Below are 21,811 nucleotides of genomic sequence, written 5' to 3' on the forward strand. Positions count from 1 at the left end.
TCTCTGATCTCATCATTCAGACAGATGCTGACACTAGGTTTCACCAATATTTTAGCTTACTTTCTTGGTGTAAATCCATCACCTGATGTCAATGACAGCCTGCTGTCCTAACACCCAAAGAGTCAAGTGATGTTGAAATAGATTACACTTGACAAGATAACACAGTTTCTGAACTGTAGGACAATTATAGGCTAAAAGAATTTCACATGAGGAGAGCTCTAATTCTTATATCAATACACCTCATCACTTGAAAAGTGAATAACCTCATAGGATTTTCTTTCTAGCAGTTTATTAACTTTAATAGCTTATGGAACACTAGGAAGGGAAGAAGGCTAGAAAAATGGGAGATTTTCTAGCTCAATTACTTGCTATTAACATTTCACCCAAATCACTGAAAAAGTAGTTTTTCAAACTTCCATGATATATTGTAGTGGTTTTTCCAATACTTTCTTCCCTCATCGACATTATGCAAGTTCCTGATTGAAATCAATGACTAGGGTGTAAATTTTACATTGTGAATACAAGTTTATCCTGTCACATCTAGCTTAAATTTAAATTCAATCACATTAGGTCCAAGTCTGGATGCTTATGAAATAGAAATAATTTCCTCACAAGAGACTGAGACGTTGCTATGAAAAACTAGTAAGATATCCTATGTTGACATATCTGAAAGTTCAATTATACATTGCCTAACAATGGATACATTCTTAGCAATGCAGAGTTAAACCATTGTCCCTCTTATAGACATCAAGTACTCACAAAAACCTAGATGGTACAGGTCAGTAATGTAGTATAAACTCGCAAAGCAATCCAAAGCAATCAAGGGATGCCGCTAACCTGATGGGCTGGAAAGATAGGTCAGAGTTAAGAGCACTAGCTGCTCTTCCAGAAGATCCAGACTTCATTCTTAGACATACCCACATGATAGTTCATAACCATCTAGTCATCTCCGACTCTAGTTCCAAGGAATCTGATGCCTTCTTCTGGCTTCTGTGGGGACCAAGCATGCAAGCAGTGCATAAACATACATGCAGACAAAGCACCCTAAAGTGAATTCAAAATTAAAATTTCAAAAATTAATTTAAATGAGATGTTGTGAGCATGAGACATATAAGGCTGTTGCCAGGACAACATCCATGCTGTTTAAGAATAAACTTTGTATAATGAGTAAAAGGGCCATACTTCTAAAATTAAAAAAATATACATTATACTGAATGTATCAACCCAAAATAGAATAATTAATTATCATACACTATGTATTATGTATTATGCACATGTATTATCTTTTATTTATAATTGTATGTCTTATAATTTTACCCGATGGTCATATGGTGGTTTTAATTCAGGTCACTGCCATGACAAACACATGAGTAATGCCCCAGGATGCAGCATTATAATAGCTACCATCCTTAGGCAAAAGGAACTGTGTAATTCCTTTATAATCCTATGGAGTCATAATTGCATAGGCAGTCTGTTGGTAACCAAAATGTCATTGTGTGGCTCCTGGTCCTAAATGTACTGCTGTGCAAATATGTAAATATTTTTGTTGCTAAAGAAGACTAATAGAAAAGAGTTTGAAGGTACATAAGAAAACACCCTTGATAATTAAGAGAGAGGAGAATACTGTTACCCTTATGTACTGTCATCTCAGCAAAATCCTGATGTAAGGATCTAATACATTTCAGGTATATAAATTCAAAGGGAAAAGGTGGCGTTTCCTTGAAGATACTAGAAGAATGAAGAGAGATTTCTCTGCTTCGCTTGGAGAAATGGAGCTTTCTGCCTGAAAAGAGGCTTTATAGGGCATCAGTCATTAGCTTTCAAGGATGAATCCCTTTCTAGATTCTGAAACTCCTCTAGGCTACACGTGGTGTATCAAGAGGATATCCATCCCTAAAGTAATAAATTGATGAAGAGAAAATACAAAACCAAAATTGGATCACAGTGCACCGAATGCCAATGTTATTATTCTGGGTAACAGACTTTAAAAGCGCATATCTGAGTAGGAACTACATTTCCCTTTACCCCTTTGTCATGAGCTTTTCCCATGAGTGTTGAAATGTAAATTCAAAACAGCAGCCATATCGGTTTTACATTCAGATCAGTACTGAGCCCAGTTTCTCCCAGCTTATGTTTACTGTCACATAGGCTCATCCTGGCTATATAGGACAATAGCTATCATCATACTTGCTCATTTTTATATATCTTGTCTTTCAGGTTTTTTATTTCTTAGCCAAGGCATACATTTAGCTCCTTGACATAAGTTTTGTTCTACATCCCAGAATCCAGAGCCAAAGTAAAAACTAAGTTCCAGTCTGTGTTCATGGACACTAGCTTGAGCCAAAGACATAGTTTTCTTTGTTCTACTAATTCTACATCTAGTTTGTTTTTGTTTGTTTTTGTTTGTTTGTTTGTTCTTCTTGTTGCTGATTTGGTTTGGTTTCATTTGGTTTGGTTCGGCTTGGCTTGGTGTTATTTTTCTTTTCTTGACTACCTTTCCTGTGTTGTATCATCTTCTAGACTGTAAGGTGTATAAAACCTACTAGTTCCTGACTGTCAAAACTAATAGTTAAAGAGCAACCATTATGAGACTGGGAGATAGTTCAGTGAGTAAGAAATCTTCCTGCACAAGCACAGGGAGCTCAGTATGAACCTGTAGCCCAAAATTAAACCAACACCATGGTTGCTTTTAATGCCTGTAAGCCCAATATTGCATTGAGATAAGACACCCCTCCCAAGAACTCAGTGGTCAGTCAGCCTATACAAAATGGCCAGCTGCCTATTCAGTGAAAGACTGTCTCAGTAGGATGCAGGATGTTCTGTATATATATTCAAGTACATGCAACACACACACACATACAAACACACACACACACACACACTCTACATCATACTCATTATTTAAGTCGTGACTTCAAGACTATGTGACCAGCATACTCCTTCTCTGTAGATGAAAATACTTGGGAAATGAAATAATGATCAAGAACTTTGTCTTAGGGAAGTTTTTCAGCTTTATTAGATAAATCAATCGTTATAAAATAGATTCCTTATTATCAGTCTCTTCTATTGGTGAATTCAAAGAGTGATAAATCTCTTACTAAACCTTTTATCCTTAGATGTGCTAATCATTCAATTATAGTTCAATCATTAATTATAGTGCTAATCATTCAATTATAGTCTACCTTCTCTCTGATGAACACAAAGTTAATTTGCATATATATTTTTAATTTCTCAACAAATATGACTTAAAAAATAAATAAAAGTTTAAGTATCCTTCTTACAGTGACAATCTTTCATTTTCTGGGCTCTAAAAATTAGAGATAAATTTCTCTTCTCCAGCAATTATTTTTATAAAGCAAATACCCCCATGGAGGCTAGAAGACTCTCATCTTAGAGTGAATTAACTCCATCTGTTTGCTTTCCTCTTGCTGTGGTCAGCTGTGCTGAAGGAATCAGCATTTTAACAGAGAGTTAGAAGGAAGGAAATTATTTTAGAATGAGGGATCTTTGAAGAGGAGGAATCCAGTTGAGTCATCATAGGGCAAAGTAAGAAGACACAAAAACTATGTTTCAGGGCATCTGAGGAAAAGGAGAGAGAAAACTCTTCAAGGATACTTTTCTCTGATTCCACATTCTGCAGCCATAAGTACTTCTATAGACAATTTAGATTCAGCAATAGAGGCTCCCAAATCTTGATTGAGAAAATTAGATGGTGAGATGTAGTTCAAATGCTGAGTATAAATCCCTCTCCCCAGGCTGACACCAATGCCATCCACATATATGGCTCTCATTAGGTGTCCTTTGAAAGCATTTGGCACAAATGCTAAGCTAGAAAAAAAGCCTGATAATTTCAGAATAATCAGATCGTGTGCAGTGATGATAGACAAGATAGGAAAATCATTGTATTTTTGTTGTTAACTCAAATACAAGTTCAGTAGCAGATAGAAAGTTCTTCTGTCCATCACAACTCTGAATACTATACTTAGCTAATTCTCAAAAATAGTATTTTTGAGGCATGAAAAAGACTAGAATTATTTAAATAAAAATGAGTGTATATAGCTGCATTTTCTAAAATTTCACTTTCAAGCAAAGTTTTTATGAAGCGTTTTGTTCTGTTTGGTATAGAAACTTTGAAATAGCCTAAAGGCTTTCTTTGACCAGCTGCTTCTCTATTAAATGTCCTCAGAGTGAAAAGATTCCCACAGCAGAGACACCTGCAGGATGTGCGATTCATTCTCACTCCCAGTGTTGGTTGTCTGGAAGCTTGGGCCCCACTGGCTCATCACTTATATTCACAATGGACATCTGGAGCCAGCAAAATGGAACATTAGCCTTGTTTGTGTTGATATATTAAAAAGGGAAAAAAGAATGCTTTGAAGTTCTGAGAGTCTCTGTAACATCGAATTATGCTTTCAACTGCAGTCCAATAAAAAAAAAAATGCTTTCACAGGGAAAAGGGCACTAAGCAAAAGCCTGATAAGTTCTTGTGATTTTTGCTAGGTCCACCTTTCAATCCACAAGCTGGGTGGCAAGTAGCCTCCACATGGTTACAGAGCCCTTCTTCTGCAGAAACCAAAAAGATGCACCAAGACACTGCCATTTCCTTCACAGTGCTTTCGGATTTTACTGTTCCCTATATCCTGACAACAGAGACAGAGGTGATCAGCTCCCTGGAGCTCACTGACCAGCCAGTCTAGTCACTGAAAGACTGTCTCAAATGAAACAGAGTTCTGAGCAATGGCTTGAGGTCACCATCTAGCCAATAACCACACATGTACTGCAAACAGGACAAACATACACACACAAAAAGAATACTTTTTAAAATTCTACTACTGATAGATCTTTTTACATGAGAATTTTAGTCATTTTCAAAATACTTGCTGGTCCCGAAAGAACAGGACCCTTATATCGAAAAAAAAAAAAAAAAAAGGTGGGGAGCAGGAAGCAAGTTGGAGCAGTCATAACATGACCATTGGCTGTTTTGTACTGAGCATCATACTAATGATTCCTAGTGAGACTTGTATTACAAGGCCACTCCAGTCCAAACACAAACAATCTTGGTCATCAGTCTCCCACACAACCAGCAACTGGAGACTCCATAAGCTAACAACTGCATTGGTGAAAGAATGATTTACTGTCTTGTCCAGCCACAAGCATTCACTGAGCTTTTGCGATATGTGTTGGACCACATTAATTAACAGGGGGAAAATTCTATTTGTTTTTTTCATTGCTGTGACCAAATTCCTGACAAAAGCAATCTAATGAAAGAAGGGCTTATTTGGCTCATGGTTGAGGATATGGTTCATCCCAGCAGAACATGAGGTGACTGTTAACATTGCTCTCACTAAGCTTTCTGGAATCTTTCAATTCAGTCCAGGACCGAAGCTCATGGGATGGTGCCGTCTTCACAGTTTGATTAAATGAATCTGGAAACTTTTCTATGAGTATGCCCAGTGGCTTTACATACAGGGGACTCAAAATTTTGAGAAGCTGAAAATTTTAACCATCACAGAGATTCAAGATGAAACTTCCATTCCAGTTGAACAAACACAATAAATTTAAAATGTAGAATTATTTATAAAGATGTATTTTACAAAAAAGGGTTGTATATCAATTTTAAGCACTGATAATACTGCAGGTCTATTGATAAATAAATCTGTATTCCTCTCTCCTTATCTCATCTCTTACCCTTGCACTCCCATTTCTCTCCTTGTCTGATCTCTATGCACCTGTATCCCGATGTCTCGCCTCATATCCCATTGTTATCTCTAACTCTGCCTTTCACCCAATGTGGAAAGCCGCGACTTGTGCTGACAGCATTCGCCATTACAAGATGGTGCTGGCATCCGGTGCTCCTCCAAGTAAACAAGTAAACCGCGCATGTGCTAGGGTAAAAGCGCGTCAAATCACAGCCCATCCCGGTGCATAATTTGCGTTCCTGAGCAAGCAGCCAATCAGACATGAACACGCCGCTCCAGGGGTATATAAGCAGTGCCTTTTCGGGGCCCGGGGTCTTCCTCCTTTCATTAACAATAAATGTTTGCTGCGGAAGGATCCTGGTGTCCACATGCGTCTTGCTGGCGAGACGATTGCGCGGGTCACAACCCAAAAGTCACACCTACAAATCAGAAAAGAATTTAATGATCCGTGTTTTTATTTAGTAAAATATATTCTGATTACAGTTTCCCCTGCCTGAACTCCTCCCAGATCCTTCCCCACCTCTGTTCTCACCTGAACCCACACCCTTTCTGATTCTTCATAGGGAGAAAAAAAATCAGACACCTAAGGAATAATAATAACATTAAATAAGATTTAAAACAAGCAGAATAGGACAAAATAAACATCAGAAGAAAAGGAGACAAATTCTAGCACTGTATTTTCTTTTTCTAATGGGAGAGAGGAAGAAAGGGTGGATTTGAGGAGGTGGAGAAAGGAGAAACTAAGCATTATATAGGGTATGAAAAAGATCTATTTTCAATTTAAAAAAGAAAGGTATAAGAAAAAAAAAACAACCTAGCACCATTGAATAGATTTGTCATTAGCCTGAATGTCACCCATCAATTTGAGAGAACCATGAGGTGATTGTGACAGGAGTGTAGAGAGCTCCTATTTGTCTCAGTTGCGGTACCACTGTCCATTCTGCCAAGCTGAAGACCACAATCTGCAGGCTGGCCACCTAGAAAGTTCACTAACCTGTCCTGGCAGGAAGTCAGCTTCAAGTGCCCACAAATATGAGTTTTAAAATATTGCTTTGACTGCAGCCAGTGAGATGGCTCAGCAGGAATAAGTGCTTGAGAACCTGGGTTCAATACTCAGGACACCTCTGAGAGGTGAGAGAGAACCACCTGCTGTAAGTTGTTCTGTGACCTCTAAACGAATATAACAGTTGCCCACACACATACACACAGATTGTTTTTTAAAAAGAAATATTGCTCTGGGCTTGGGAGGATGGCATAGTCAGTACAGTACAGTACAGTACATGCCAGTCAAGTGTAAGCTAGTGTTTGCATCCCCAGCACCCACATAAAAGACAGATAGCTATAGAGATCCACTTGTAATTCCAGCATTCAGAGCAGATATAGAGATTCCCTGGGGAAAGTTGCTGCGTAGCAGCTAGACCAGCTGAATAAGAGACCCTGCCTCGATACACAAACTAGAAAGCAATTGAGGAAGAATCACAGCATCGATCCCTGTCCTCCATACGTATTTATACAAACATGCCTTCATACTACACACAACAAAGAAATACCCTGTTTTATTTATTTCTACAACCTCAAGCAGCTATCATCAAGTATAATTGAAATTTTTAACCCTTTTTCTGCATCATACTATTAGTAGGAAAGAAAATGAAGCTGCTATAAACCTAGAGTTCTCTTCTATTCTCCAGGTCAAGGTTTGACTCTCAAACCTCGTTGCACAATGCAATCAGCTGACCAGGCTTTTAATACTAAGCCCAGAGAATTTCTCATGAAAGAGGCTAGGAAGAGCTTGAAGTTACACTTTTAATGTGTTCGAAGTGTTGCTCCTGTTGCCACACTACAAAGCAGACTTTGAGGACAACTGCTGGCCCCAGCTTTCCTGTATATTTTAGCATCATTCACATTTCCTGGTTATTTGGGAATCACAGGACAGTCTTTATCATATTAATTCAAGTTTTGGTATTAAGAGCCATCTCAAGTGTTTTCTCTTTAAAGACTGATCCACCAGTGAGCTGTCTTCTTGGAAGGAGGTAGAACTAGCTCTTCTCTCTCCCTCCACTGATCTCTTCCCTCACTCTTAAATTGCTGGTGTGCATTCTACTACATGGAGAGAGAGCAAACCTGGGTAGAATCAAAGGAATGAGATCAGGGCATTCTCTTTGGCTGATGTCTGTCCTTGTCCTTAGCTGGCATTCTGCATTCTCTGCCCAGCTTGTGGTGAAAACTGAGATGTTTCCTGGGAATGTTTTAGAGAGTCCTTTGAATGTGCCCTCTCTGGCTGTTTGAATGTTGTATCCCATAGGTTCATATGTTTAAATACTCAGTCAAGAGTGGGTGGAATTCTTTGGGAAGGTTTGGATGTAGCTTCATTGGAGGAGGAGGCATGTCACTTGGGTGAGTTTTGAGGAGTCAAAAGCTCACACCATTCCCTGTTCACTCTCTGTAACTCATGCATGTAGATCAAGATATGACATCTCAGCTTCTACACCAGTCTCATGGTAGCCTGCCTGCTTATATGCTCCTGGCCATGATGGCAATAAACTCTAACCCTCTAATACTGTGAGGTGCCAACTAAATTCCTTCTTTTGAAAAGTAATAGTATGACTTAAGAGCAATAAAGAAGGTAAATAAGACTCATGGGCACATTCTGTCTGACTAGCTTCCCCATGACCTCAGTGGTACCTCTTATTTAAATGATTGCTGTAAACTCTCTACTTCTCTGGAACCCCCCATCTGATTCACACATAACAATTTGTTCATACTTTAGTGCATTTCTTTGAGCAGCATTTGAAATAATTGCAGATCAAGTCTTTGTCTCCAAATCTATGACATGGAGTATTCTCATGTATTTCTTTTCCTAGTATAAGTAGGGTGCTAAAATTTTCCAGATGAAGAGTTCTTTAGACATAAGCTACTCTCTGTCACAGGCTACCTCAGGTTCTCAGATACCTACATAAGGACTACTACCTATAGTGTCGACACACTAGGAAAAATCTGATACTTAATCTTCATCATCAACTTGACTGAATTTAGAATCATCAAAAAAAAAAACTGGTGAGGGAGGCACACCTCTGATTGCATCTCTGAGGGTGTTTTCAGAAAAGATTAGCTGAGGGGGACATAAACTACCCTTAATATAGGTGTCACTATCCGTGGGTTTGGGACCCAGATAGAATAAAAGGAATGAAGGAAAGGCAGAGGAGTTCTGGAGTTCCCCCTTTCTTTCCTACCTCTCTGCCATGTGAGCTAGTCCATCAAGGCCTCTCTGTCATGAGACAGGCACTGTGAGCCAAAAGAAATGCTTCCTTCCTGAGGCTGTTTCTCTCAGCTATTTTGTCACAGTGATGAGAAAAGTAGCCAAACACAGGAGTTTCTTCTGCGTGGAGACTTGAAATGATGGGACAAACACACACACACACACACACACACACACACACACACATACACACACACAGAGAGAGAGAGAGAGAGAGAGAGAGAGAGAGAGAGAGAGAGAGAGAGGTGACAGAATAATAAAAGGTTCTAGGCACAGCTTTTCTCTAAAGTATATGAAATATCTCCCCTTGCACACACATATGTGTGTGGACAAAAATGGACGTCAACATCCTTGCCCTTTCTCTCTGCTCCAGTTTTCCTTTTTTCTTCTTACTGATTTAAAGCTTGCTACCTGTTATCATTATCTTTGCAAATCTACATTTTTGTCTGCCATATCATGGACCTTCCCATTTGTTGCTCCCATGTCACCTCAACCAAAATACTCTATTTGAAAATCTATACCAATATGAAACCTGTAGATCAATATGAATCCTCTATGCCAATGTGAATCCTGTGTGTACTCAAATTACCCTGGTTATAATTAATACTCAGTTCCTGGACTACACCCTCCAGGTAGTTCACACCTGTCTAATTAAGTCAATGAAGGGTGCAGCTTTTCCTGAATTTGTCGCAGTGAGAAATGAAGATCATGGATCAGATCCATAACTTAGGAAGTTATCACTTGATAACTTCCTTCATCCACTTCTCTTCTCCAAAGTGTCTGTCAATCAGGGATTCCATCTCTTATTCCTCTCCCACTCTTGGTTCAAGTTTTGTTTTCCTCCCTTAGGTTTGTGAGATGCCACATGAAGAAGCCAAATCTCTTCCCTCATTTGCCACCCAGGCTAATATCTTTTCTTGTTTGGGCAACGTGATTCTAGGAGACATTGGGTCCTTGACCGTTCAGTCTTTTGTCAGCAATACTCTCTCAATCAAATCTAGTTGAAGGATCTAAGAGAAAATTATGCTTTATTCTTTGTTGTTATAGTTGTATTATATTTTCAATCTTCAAGGAAAACCATCCTGAGCAAAATATAAGAAAATTTGAGAGATTTTTTCTTTTAATCTGTTAAATGCTTAATGTGTGTGAGTCCTGGGGTCTAATTCGTTGGTTGCTGGCTGGCTGGTTGGTTGGATGGATGGCTGTGTTATTTTGTTTTGCTTTCTTTTTCTGAGACAAGGTCTTACAGTAGAGATGTGGCTGGCTTCAATCTCAATAATCCTCCTGTCTTTGTGTCTTGAAAATTGGAATTACAGTCATGTGCTACTACATCTAGCAGAACAATTGATATGATTGATGATGAATTTACGTTGGAGAAATAGCAAACTATTTGCCAAATTCCACAAAAATACATAAATGGCTAAATTTAGTTTCTTGTCTCAGAGGCCAATTCTACCATGAAAGAATGAGTCCCTGACAATGTTCCTTATCCACAACCTTCCTGTGAAGTTTACACAGACAATCTGAGGAAAGAACTGGGAACAATTACAGGCAGATTCCCTGGCCCAGGTATGGTGACAATACGCCATCGCACAAGAAAGGAAATGCTAGATGCTTTCAAGTCAATCACTGCCACTGGGGGCTGCCCTGGCCATCATTTTAAAACACTAATTCCAAATTGCTTGTATCCCAGATTTCCACCAATTAACTCCAACTGACACAAGATTGCAGGATATTGGCACGAAATGTAGCTAGTGTCCTTTCCTGTGGAGGAACAAGGGATTTGTTTCTAAAGCCTCTATTAGCCTTAATAGGAGTTGTGAATGTACCTTGCCTCATTTTAGTGGGAGGAGAGAGCTGGCTAGTTGATGAATATAGATAAGATTACTCTATTCAAAGCATCCCAGGCAATTTCTATTAGTTTGTCAAGGTTTATCTCCTTACATGCCTTTATGAATCAGATTTTGCTCAGAAGTCATAATGCTTTAGATTATCAGCCATATCAGGTAATGTCACCAATGATAAATGCCTGCTGTTAAAAATGAATGCTATGTTCTCTTCTGTGTCTCAGCTTGTTGTTAATGCAGACTCCTGGGGTCCCATTTGACAGTGGGAGTCCATTTATCGGCATGAGATAGCTTCTTGTTTATACAAGACCATTTGGTAGTCGTGTGGCCAGTGTACAGGAAGTCAAGAAAAGTGCAGCACAATCTTCAAGCCTGGAACAAGAAGGCTGGTTTTTAACAATCAAGCACTATTTAGGAGGATTAATGTGGTTTTTGATAAACTGCCAAACAATCAGAGAGGCCAGATTTAGAACATGGCCCAGAGAGGACACTTTTGGGCTCTTCATTTCCACAAAGACTCTTCATAAAAAATCTTAAGCAATTCTTTAATAATTGGAAATGAATGTATTATAAAGAAAGCATAATTGAATGTTTTCCCTGAAAGACAAAGTTATCACATTTCTTCTTTCTCATACAAAAGAAATTATGTTCTGGAATCATAGGGGGAAAAGGTTATTTCCCTTTAACCATAAGCTCCATTATCCTCAAGGTACACCCACAGGATTTCTGAACTTGAACATGTCTACATGTTCGAATAGACAATTGCTTACATGGCCTTAGAAATGATACAAAACTTTGCAAACTTCATATTCTGTCTGCCTTGTCATCTGGATAAATGGCATTAAAGCAACCTTTTCAAGATAAATATTAGGGCACAGTGCTCTGTGTATCTCTCATGGTGCTATTATACATTTCTTGCTGGATGTATCAGGAATGAAGAGCCATTGCTGTCCTTTATGCAAAGCCTTTTATCAGAATTTTATTGCACTGAGCAAGCTTGAAAACTTAGGTAACATCTCCCTATACTCAAAGGGCAGATCTGCTTAGTACTTCAGTTCCAGTTATAAAAGAATGAGCATTCCAAGGTCCTTTGGATGTGATTCAAGCTATTGCATGAGAGGCATTCATCCACACACATCTCATAGACATGGGTCACAGAGAGATGTGACACACATACTGGCAGTCATGTTGCTTGTTTTATCATGAGTATTAAAGTCATTTGTCTCTGACAAGAGTTTCATGACTTCTGCCACCATCCTCAAAACAACAGGATAAATTATTAGCCTGTAAGCTGGGTAAAATCTACATCTAGACATGACACTAAATGTGTTATCTGCATACTGTCTAGATATCCAAAAGGACAGATGTAAAATAAGAAGAACAATCAACCTGGTTAGAAGCTGCTCCAACTGACTTGCAATTTTCTATTAATATGTTAACGCAAATTTCTTTACTGAATTCTTTCCCTTCCTCCTGCCATCTCTCCTTTCTTTTCTTCTTTTCTTCCCTACCTCTTCTTTTCCTCTCTTTCCTTCTCCTCACAGTCCTTAGTGTTCAAATGAATCCAATTTCTCCCCCCCCATTGTAGAAATATTTCAGGAGTATTCTATTCTATTCTATTCTATTCTATTCTATTCTATTCTATTCTATTCTATTCTATTCTATTCTATTCTATTCTATTCTATTCTATTCTATTCTATTCTATTTGGAGTATTCTCCTGTTTGGAGGAGTTTGTTCAGGACTGTGGCTTGCTGAAAGTACATGAGTTGCAGTTTACTGAGCACCAAGTATAAATAAGTGTCATTCTGTCTACTGTGAATATGTTTGGAAGCAAAGCAGGAAAGAGTGTTCTTCAGGGAGCTTTATAAATCAGTGTGATTTCTCTAGAACAGTTGGGAAAGAGCTGCTTCTACATTAAAACTGAGAGGATGAAGGACTGAGGCTGCCCTGGTCATCCTTTGTCCTGTTTGGATTATCCATTTGACAATAAAACTGAACTGACCTCTCCTGATTTACTTTTATTATTCTTGAGTTGAAACTTACATATGGTATACATTTGTACCTTTTGTAATATATCTTTGTTGTGTAATGGCTAAATTGAGCAAGTTTATATATGTACATACACACACACACACACACACACACACACACACATAAATGTTATGGTTAGAAGACAAAATCTACATCCTCAAGATGAAAATACATTGTTAACTACAGTCATCATGTTGGCTAATGGATTTTTATTTTGATGAACCATTTGTATATGTCTCCAAAACCATGTCTCCCTAACACCAACCTAACCATAGCAACCAGCTATACAAGTAGATCAATTCTGCTTTTAATTTAATATCTTTTGGACTATATTTCTGCCAATCAAAACCAAAAACCCTATTAATTGTTGAAATTAAGCAAACTGGGATAATCCTGCATATTATACTGGAAAGTACTAATGCAATATATTAAAGCTTTGAGAGAAGTCCTCTTGTGTTTTTAACTTCGTAACTGTATTTAACTTGGATTATTTTACAGTAAACTATCATTTATTTCTTCTACATTTGTGTGCTTTATTGTTCTTATTTAGCAACACCTATCAATTTTTTAAAACCAGCATTCTATAAACCTAATTTAGAAAATGTTCTCAAAGTCTTTTTCTTGTAGATTGATTTTAAATTTGTAAATCAGCAATAATTAAATGCAATAAACAGACGGTGTATATGAGCACATACATCACTATAGTCTTTTTTTATTCCATAAACACTTAACAAGAGGCCACTATATGTCAGACAGTAGAAGGTGCTTCATGAAAAAAATTTAGAATAGAAATTGAAGCAGAGAAAACATAAAAATCAAAGCCATTTAATTAACCTTATAAACACAGATAACTAACAACAGTGCCATTTCATTTTCATAAAGGAGCATACATCAAACTTTATCATACTAAAGCCAAAAAAGAAGTCTGGAAATTCAAGTTTTTTTTTCTTTCTTGGATTTCATTAGATATTAAAAGTAATTCCTCAGATTACACACAGTCACAATCTCTCAGAAGACTGCCAGAAATAATTGAAATATCTAACCTACTTAAAACATGAAGATAATGTAATTTTTTGTAATAGAAAGTCTAACAATATCAGATTTAAAATACAGTTTATAATCCAATGTCTTCCAATTTGATCAGGAAATAAAACTAAAGTCAATAAGCTGCTGCATATATTCTAAACTGCTTTACAATTCGGCAAGAGGAAAGAACATGAAAAGAAGGCGTGTGGGGAACATAATGAAATCTTGAAAGCCAGCTCCCTCAGAATTAAGTCAATCAATTCAATTCATAAGACTTTTATTGTTGTTCCTACCACATGTCTTGTTCCTGGCAAGGCCTGTTGGGGGATATTTAAAGAAGCAGCATATAATAAGACAGCATTCTACAGTCAACTCATTTGATTTGGATAATCAACTTGGAAGGTAGATGTGGTTGACCTGTCCTCTGGGTGTCTGTGAGAAATCCAAGAAGATAAACACAGACATAGCTCTCAGGATGAGAGACAGAGGAAGGAGAGATGAGTTTCACATACCTCAGAGAAGCAATTAATAAAGTCAGAGCTATGGGATGCTGTTTTGATTTTTCATTTGTTCACTTTTAAATTATAGTATGTTTGTAGAATCACTATTTGGACAGGGACAAAAGAATAATACTGATCATGTATAAATGACTATATTCAGTAATGACAGCTCACAAAAGAAGAAAGGAAATATTTAACTTGAGAACTTTTTAAGTAGCTTCTGGAGGAAAACATTGTAGTAAGCCTGTGTATTTAGTTTGCTAATTATCCACATTTGTCAACAAAACTGTACAAAGAATAAGCATAGAAAACATGGCAAGACAGTCATATCAAGCAAATTAAGCCAGTCTCAGAAATACTAATATCACATTATCTTAGTTAAATTTCTATTATCTGAATATGGCACCACAATCAAATCAACTTATAGAAGAAAGGGTTTATTTGGAGCTTAGAGTCCATGATAATCATGACAGAGCACATGGAAACAAATAGACAGGGATGGTGATAGAGTAGTAACCGAGAGCTCACATCTTGAGATACAACCACTAGACAGGAAGGACAGAAAAGGAGATGGAGAAGAAAGGAGAGGAGAAGGAGGATAGAGACAGGCCTGAATCTTTTAAAACCTCACATTCCACTTCAGCTGACATGCCTCCCCAAACAAGGCCACACATCACAATCCACCAACCAAGGACTGTGCTTTCCAATATATGAGCCTAGTTCTGTTCTTGTTCAAACCACCACACATATTGTCTCTCATTTGTGGTTCCTAGATTTTATATAGGTACATAAAATGATGTATAAATGTATGACTTAAGAACAGAAGCAAAACTTTTTAGGGGAACAAAGGAGACCAATGGAAAGGAGAAGGGTAATAAACTCAAAATGCCTAATAAGGAAGACATAATATACTTATATAGTGATGTCTTTACATACCCAGAACCATGTAAACAAACATTATACTAGTGAAGTAAACATTCATATTTAGGAAAATATAGCAGTAAAGAAAGCATGCTACAAGGATCATAGGTGATGTCAATAAACACTATTTGATGTTCATAAAGATGCAGATGTCTTCTGGAAGAGAGTTTAATCTGGATAACCTCTGAGCTTAGACTAATGAAAATATTTTAATGGACAGAAAAGCCTATGAGGAAGAACAGATAGAACTTTGCAACCCATAGCCAGGGGATTCTATCTCAGAAAAGCTAATGTATCTAAATCTCTCTGAATATGTGTAAACATAATACCATTATAAAGATTTATACATACCTTAATCCCATCCATTTCATGTCTCTAAACCTTGGTTCTTCAACTGTCAGCAGGGAACAGTCAATCATCTTTACCCTCTCCAAGTGACTTTTGTAGTAGATTAAAAATATGCCTCAACCTACTTTTTGCCTACATATTTTAATTAGGAACTTCAGTGAAATACAACTTACATCTTTATAAACATCCCAATGTAGCTCATGTATTTAATTTTCATGAGTTTGGATCAGTCAAGCTCTCCTCCAGATCCTCCTGAAGTCTTCTGATACATATTTGTACTTTGTAATCTTGTTGTAAGAAATGCTTAAAGTGATGTCTACACTTGAACATAATCTTCAAGTGCATAGCAAATGTGATTGCCTGGAGGCACTGTGCACATAGCAGATCTGTAGGGCACACTCACAAAATTTTAGACACACTGAAGAACATCTCCATTTTCCCTTCTTTCAACCACTATTCTCCCATTCTCCTCTATGTCAGTTAGCTAGCTTATATAAAGGACAGCATGAAGTAGCCACCTAACTGATACAAATTACTTACTTAAAAATTAAAGTGGATCTACACACTCTCAAGCAGAAATCTGGGCCTTAACTGTAGGTCAGTCAATGTTAAATGAAGCTAAAAATGAGAGTATTGTTTCCAAGAAAAATCAGCAGCTCCAGACCTCAAATTTTCTCATTAGAGATGCAAATAAGCAAACTCAAAAGAAAAATTGAAAGAACAGCAACCAAAAAAAAAAAAAATGGAGCCAGATATACCTACCTAGCAGCTTACATACAATGCAGGTTCCACCACAGCCTCAGAAATTTTGATGTGTTTTGACATATTTATCTGTGGGGCTCTGGCATTGCATTACCATCTTCACATTATTTTACATCTAAATTGATTTCAATTACATAGACATTTCAAAACATTAATATTCATTTGAGATATTTCTGATATCTTCTCAGTGTGCTAAACTTTTCCAGGCTCTGGTTCATAATTAACCCACTCCACATGTAACTGCAGAGAACAACCCTATGAAATTCTGATTAGTATAAGAGCCTTTTTGCATATGCTCAAAGTTCCTGAATTATAAACATTCGATTGACAAAGAGTTCACACACAAAAACTGTCCTACCTAGTTGGACTTTTAGAAGCTACTTTCCTGGTCCTTAAGAGTAAGTAGCTTAAGCAAGAATCCCAAGCAATAGGTATACTCTAAATTTTTTTGAGAAACCAAAGCATTGAATTCAGCTCCTCTCATGGACATAAAAATCAGGATTAAGGAACTCAAAATAATGGAGAGGTAAAGAAAATACTATAGTAATTCTAATGCCTATAAAGGGAAAATATTTTCTTCTTGTCAAGGATAGAAAACGACTATTTCAGTTGGGCAAGTCAACCAGCTTTGATAAAGGACCACTCCTTAGAAAAGCAGAGCCACTATCAGCCATGCTAGAGTGGTAAGAGGAATAATTATCCCTTAATAAGATAATGTGCTTTTCTTCCCAGAGTGCCTGCTCTTTACGTAGTTGCTATACAGCTGCAGGAGCTTCTCTTGAATCAGCCACATTTCAGAATCCTGACTCAAAAAGGCAGAATGTTTCCTTTCTCTTCTTTTTCCTTTCTTTTCAGATGCTGCCAGAACCTAAGGATGCTTTTTCTGGTACTTTGGGTCTTTCCTTTCTTTCTCTGAATGCTTTGGCCCTGCCTCATGGCCACTTGGCTGCCATGTGACTGAGAGCCTCATGTGGTCTTTCCTCTTCATTTTCCTCTTCTGGGAAACTACCAAGAATTAGAGATTTCCCACCTTTTTGAGCTGTAACAAAATTGTCCTCAACTTCTTTTTGAATCTGTTCTTAAATTGTCTTATTAATGACTGAGAACCCCAAGAGAGGCTCCACTTTCCCTGGTAACATGTGTTGAGTCTAGGTGTTGGGAAATCTTTCCAAAATTTGCAGTAACAACAACTTAATCCCTTTGTGTGAATTCCCTGAAAGATTTTGCATGAAAGTGATAGATTTCTTATGCAAATTTATAAGCAAACAAGGACAAACTAATTTGATTGGTACAGAGTCAGCATGTAAAATTCCAGAGGCCTCAGCTAAAGGAAACAATGAGCTCTTAATACAGATGACTCATTCATTCCAGTCATGGAATTGGGAGGGTATGCATCAGTGCTGTCCAGCTTCCACTGAACAAAGGAACTTCCATGTCTTAACTGGGAAACATGAAATTAAATAAAACAATATATAAAATAGGCAAGACATATATTTATGAAAAAAAACTCTGCTTATGGTAGGGTTAATCTCTTGTGTAGTGTAAGCATCACCTGTCAATAAAAAGGTGATGGCCAGTAAGCAGAGGAAGGATTAGAAAGTGAGACATCAGCAGAGAGATTGGACCTCTGGGAAACAGTCACAGGTGGGAGATTCGCCCTGGACTCTAAGGAAGTGGGATGCATGAAACTGAGGAAAGGTAACTAACATTGTGGTGACATAGAAATAAAATAAACAAGTTATGTAAGTTATGAGCTAGTTGGGTAGTAAGTCCAAGTTTATGGCCTAGACATTTTTAAATAAATTTAAGCCTCCGTGTCATTATTCTGGGACTGAGGCATGGGTGGAAAAGCCAGAAGTTACAGGTTATCTTAACATTTCATTTAGATTTTGATATTTATCTGAACTTTCAGCAAAATGTTTGGGACTACCTTCCTTTAAAGAGTTAGTCTGCAGTGTGAAACTAGGCAACACTGCCCCCTTTTGGCCTTCCGTGTGATCTGAGATAACCCTTCCCAGATGTCTCAGTAAATGCTCAACTGCATTCCAGCTTTTGGTTGTAATCCAGATGCTTGAGGGAAAGAATTTCAGTAGGTGTTCCAGTTGGAATAAGAGCTTATCTGAGACCTAGCATTTAGGTTATAAATGAAGAAAAGATACCCTTGAAGGGACAAATGGTCCAGGGGTATTGGAGCAATAAACTGGGAGACGAAGATGGTCCATCTGTTCCATGTGGCAGCAGTAAGCTTCCCTTATCCTGTAGGAAGTTCTATCCCCTGGGAAATAGAAAGATACAGTACTTCGAAAACATCAGAATTGCTGAAGATACCACAACGCTCCATGGAGAACATGTTCTTGCTAATGTTAGAAATCATTAATAGGAATCAGTGGGCTTGACAGCAAGCACAGAGGTATTAAGTGACAGCGTAACAGAGTGCTCAATAGAAGCGTAGCCATGGTGTCTGAAACTGTTTCAGAAACTAAAGTACAGAGATTGCTGCTCTGTGGGCCAAATCTCTCAGCACTAACCACAAGTCTATGCAGTCTGGGGTCCCAAAAGATTTATCAAAGAGGTCCTGAGGGAAGAGCCATCTATAAAGGCTCTGCCACACTCACTCATTAAGATGGTTAAGTTTGAATTCATTTAAATAGATGTGAATATGGGGTCCAGAAGTTTGACCAAGTTCACAGAGCTAGGTTTCTTAGTTTTCTACTTTTTTCTTTCTTTTCATGTATTATCTTTCTGAAAGCCATACATTACATACATCAAACCAGTTTGCATGTTCAGTAACACTATAGTAAAGTGAGTTGATGTAGCTTTAAAAAACGGGGAAATTTTCAAGTTACCAAGTCCACCCCTCAAAATGATTTTTGTTAATTCACTTTTTCTAACTGAGCCAACGTGACAAATTTCTTTTGTGGCTAACCATGTCAATAACTACTGCACAGCTGATCAAGAGAATGAAAAGGAGACCAACTTTCACAAAGGAGACTAAGACAATGAGTAAAACACATTTTATCATATTACTACATTTTCATTTTCTGTTCATTGGTTGACAGAGATGTAGATTGGCTTCATTCCCTTGCTAATATAATAGCAAAATGAGTGGATATACAAATATCCCTGTAGTAAACTGTGGAATCTTCAGATTTGTGGCCATGAGTGGTATTGCTAGGTCATACAGTGGTGGTGGTAGTGGTGTCGGTGATGGTGGTGGTGATGGTGGTGATGGTGGTGATGGTGGTGTGTGTGTCAACAATCTCAAAACTGATTCCCATAATGGCTCAATCAATCTTTATTCCCACTAGTAGTAAATAAGGATTCTTCTGTACTCATATCCTCTCCAAAATTTATTGATGCTATACTTATTGATGATAGCTATTCTTATTGGAAGGACATGGTATATTAAAGTAGCTTAATATGTAATTTTTTAAATGACTAAAGATGTTGAATACTTTTGAAAAAAATATATAGACCATTTCTTCTTTTGAGAATTTTCTGTACATTCTTTAGCCTAACTGTTGATTGGCAATTTTGTTTCCTTTGTGCCTAAAATTTGCAATGCTTTGGAAATTCTGGATATGAGCCACAGAAAGAAAATTCCGTGGGTAAAGATTTTCTCTCATTCTGTGGACTGTCTGTTTGCTCTGCAAAATGTTTAATTTTGTGTATGTTTCTCTGTTAATTCTCAGGGTGGTTCCTGTGCTGTTGAAGTTTTATTGGGCAACTTCTACCCTACACTGATTCCTTAAAGAGTGTGTTTATATTTTTTTTTTCTGTCAGTTTCAGCATTGCGGGAGAAGTTTTTGTATTTTGTTTTAGTGTAAACATTTTTTTTCATAAAATATATCCTAACTACAGATTCCTCTCCCTCTACTCTTTGAAGTTCTTTCCCACCTCCCTTCTCATCCTGATCCACCCTCTTTCTGTCTCTCATTAGAAAAGAAATGAGCTTCTAAGGGAGAAAAATAAAATAAAATAAAATAAAATAAAATAAAATAAAATAAAATAAAATAAATACATCAATATATGACAAACCAAACAAGCAGAAGGGAAAGAACCTGTTCAAGGAAAGATACAAAGTGCTAGTAGCCTCAGCAGCACACATACTAAAACTGGAATGATACAGAGAAGATTAGCATGCTCTCCCTTGCACAAGGATGGTGTACAAATTCATAAAGCATTCAGTATTATTGCCACCAAAGGCCATGTCTAGGTCCATGGTGCTACTGTAGCCAGGATTTGTTTGATGTCTCTGTCCTCTGTTAACTGCCAAATACAACAAAGATATCCATGGTCTATGGTGTAGCCTGGAGCCATGCTAATGTTCATGATCCAGGTAGCCTACTAGGATCTTGTCTGGGTACATGGTCCTATTGTGCATGAGAGATATGTTCATGTTCTGAATTAATGCCAGAAACCATGAGGAAGCACATGATCTAAGCTCCTTATAAGTGTAAAGAGCAAGGAATCTACTTTGGCAGTGAGATCAATGAATGCAGAGGCACAGTTGAGAAAGAGGGACATAGGAGGCTTCTGTGACAACCCTTAACCTCTACCCCTACCCCCAAAAGTAACAGCCTTAAAAAGAAACCATCAAAGAGAACCCTTAAAATTTGTGATTAGGCTTCTAAAGTGTAACTCTCCACAGTTGATCGCTTCTAGCGGGAATGTGGGTGGAAAAGGATTCAATTTTCTTTTAAGGGCCTGGTCGCATGCTCCAGTGAGTATAAAAGCAGCACAAATTGGACTTACTTTATTTGTTTTTATTTTTATTTTGTTGTTAAGGGAGGAGTCATGAGGGCAGGGGAGTGGAGAAAGAAGGACTACAAGATGAGTATAGTGGAGGGGTGTCAGGTGAAATTCCCAAAGAATCAATAAAAATATGATTTTTGAAAAGCATAAAATAAAAGTTACAAGAAACTGATAGAGATGCAGAGACCCACTCATTCTCACCCTTGGGAAACCCATCATAACCGGAAGTCATAATATAGACTAAAACCCTTTTCCTCATATGGAGCTGCCTTGTTCAGCTTTAATAGGAGGGGAGGTGCCTAGTCTTACAGCAACTTGACACATGTTTTATTGATACCTACGGGAGGCCTTCCCTTTTCTAAATAGAAACAAGGGGGAGTAAATGGGGGGGGGTTGTGAAAGGTGGAAGAAGAGACTAGTGGGAGAGGAAGAAGAGGAAGCTGTGACTGGAATGCAGAAAATTAATAATAATGGTTAAATAAATATGTGTGTGTACCCAAGACCTACAGGGTTAAAAACAGAGAAAGTAAAGAAAAAAGATCAAACTTTTATAAAAGCAAAAGAGAAAAAGAAAAGAACAGGAAACCATATTGAGACAAAGAACTTCCAAAGATTCCACTGAGTTCATTTTTTGTAGGCCATCTCCTGCTGGGCATGCAGCCCAC

The 21,811-nt window shown here is 37.7% G+C and overlaps 1 pseudogene; it reads left to right on the forward strand.

The window, feature by feature from the left end:
• Nucleotides 1-20,473: 20,473 nt before the first annotated feature.
• Nucleotides 20,474-20,586, forward strand: LOC114615464 (annotated as a pseudogene).
• The last annotated feature ends 1,225 nt before the right edge of the window (nt 20,587-21,811 follow it).

This window comes from Grammomys surdaster, unplaced genomic scaffold, assembly GCF_004785775.1.
Source record: "Grammomys surdaster isolate TR1022 unplaced genomic scaffold, NIH_TR_1.0 126679, whole genome shotgun sequence".
In the NCBI taxonomy this organism is placed as follows: Eukaryota; Metazoa; Chordata; class Mammalia; order Rodentia; family Muridae; genus Grammomys; species Grammomys surdaster.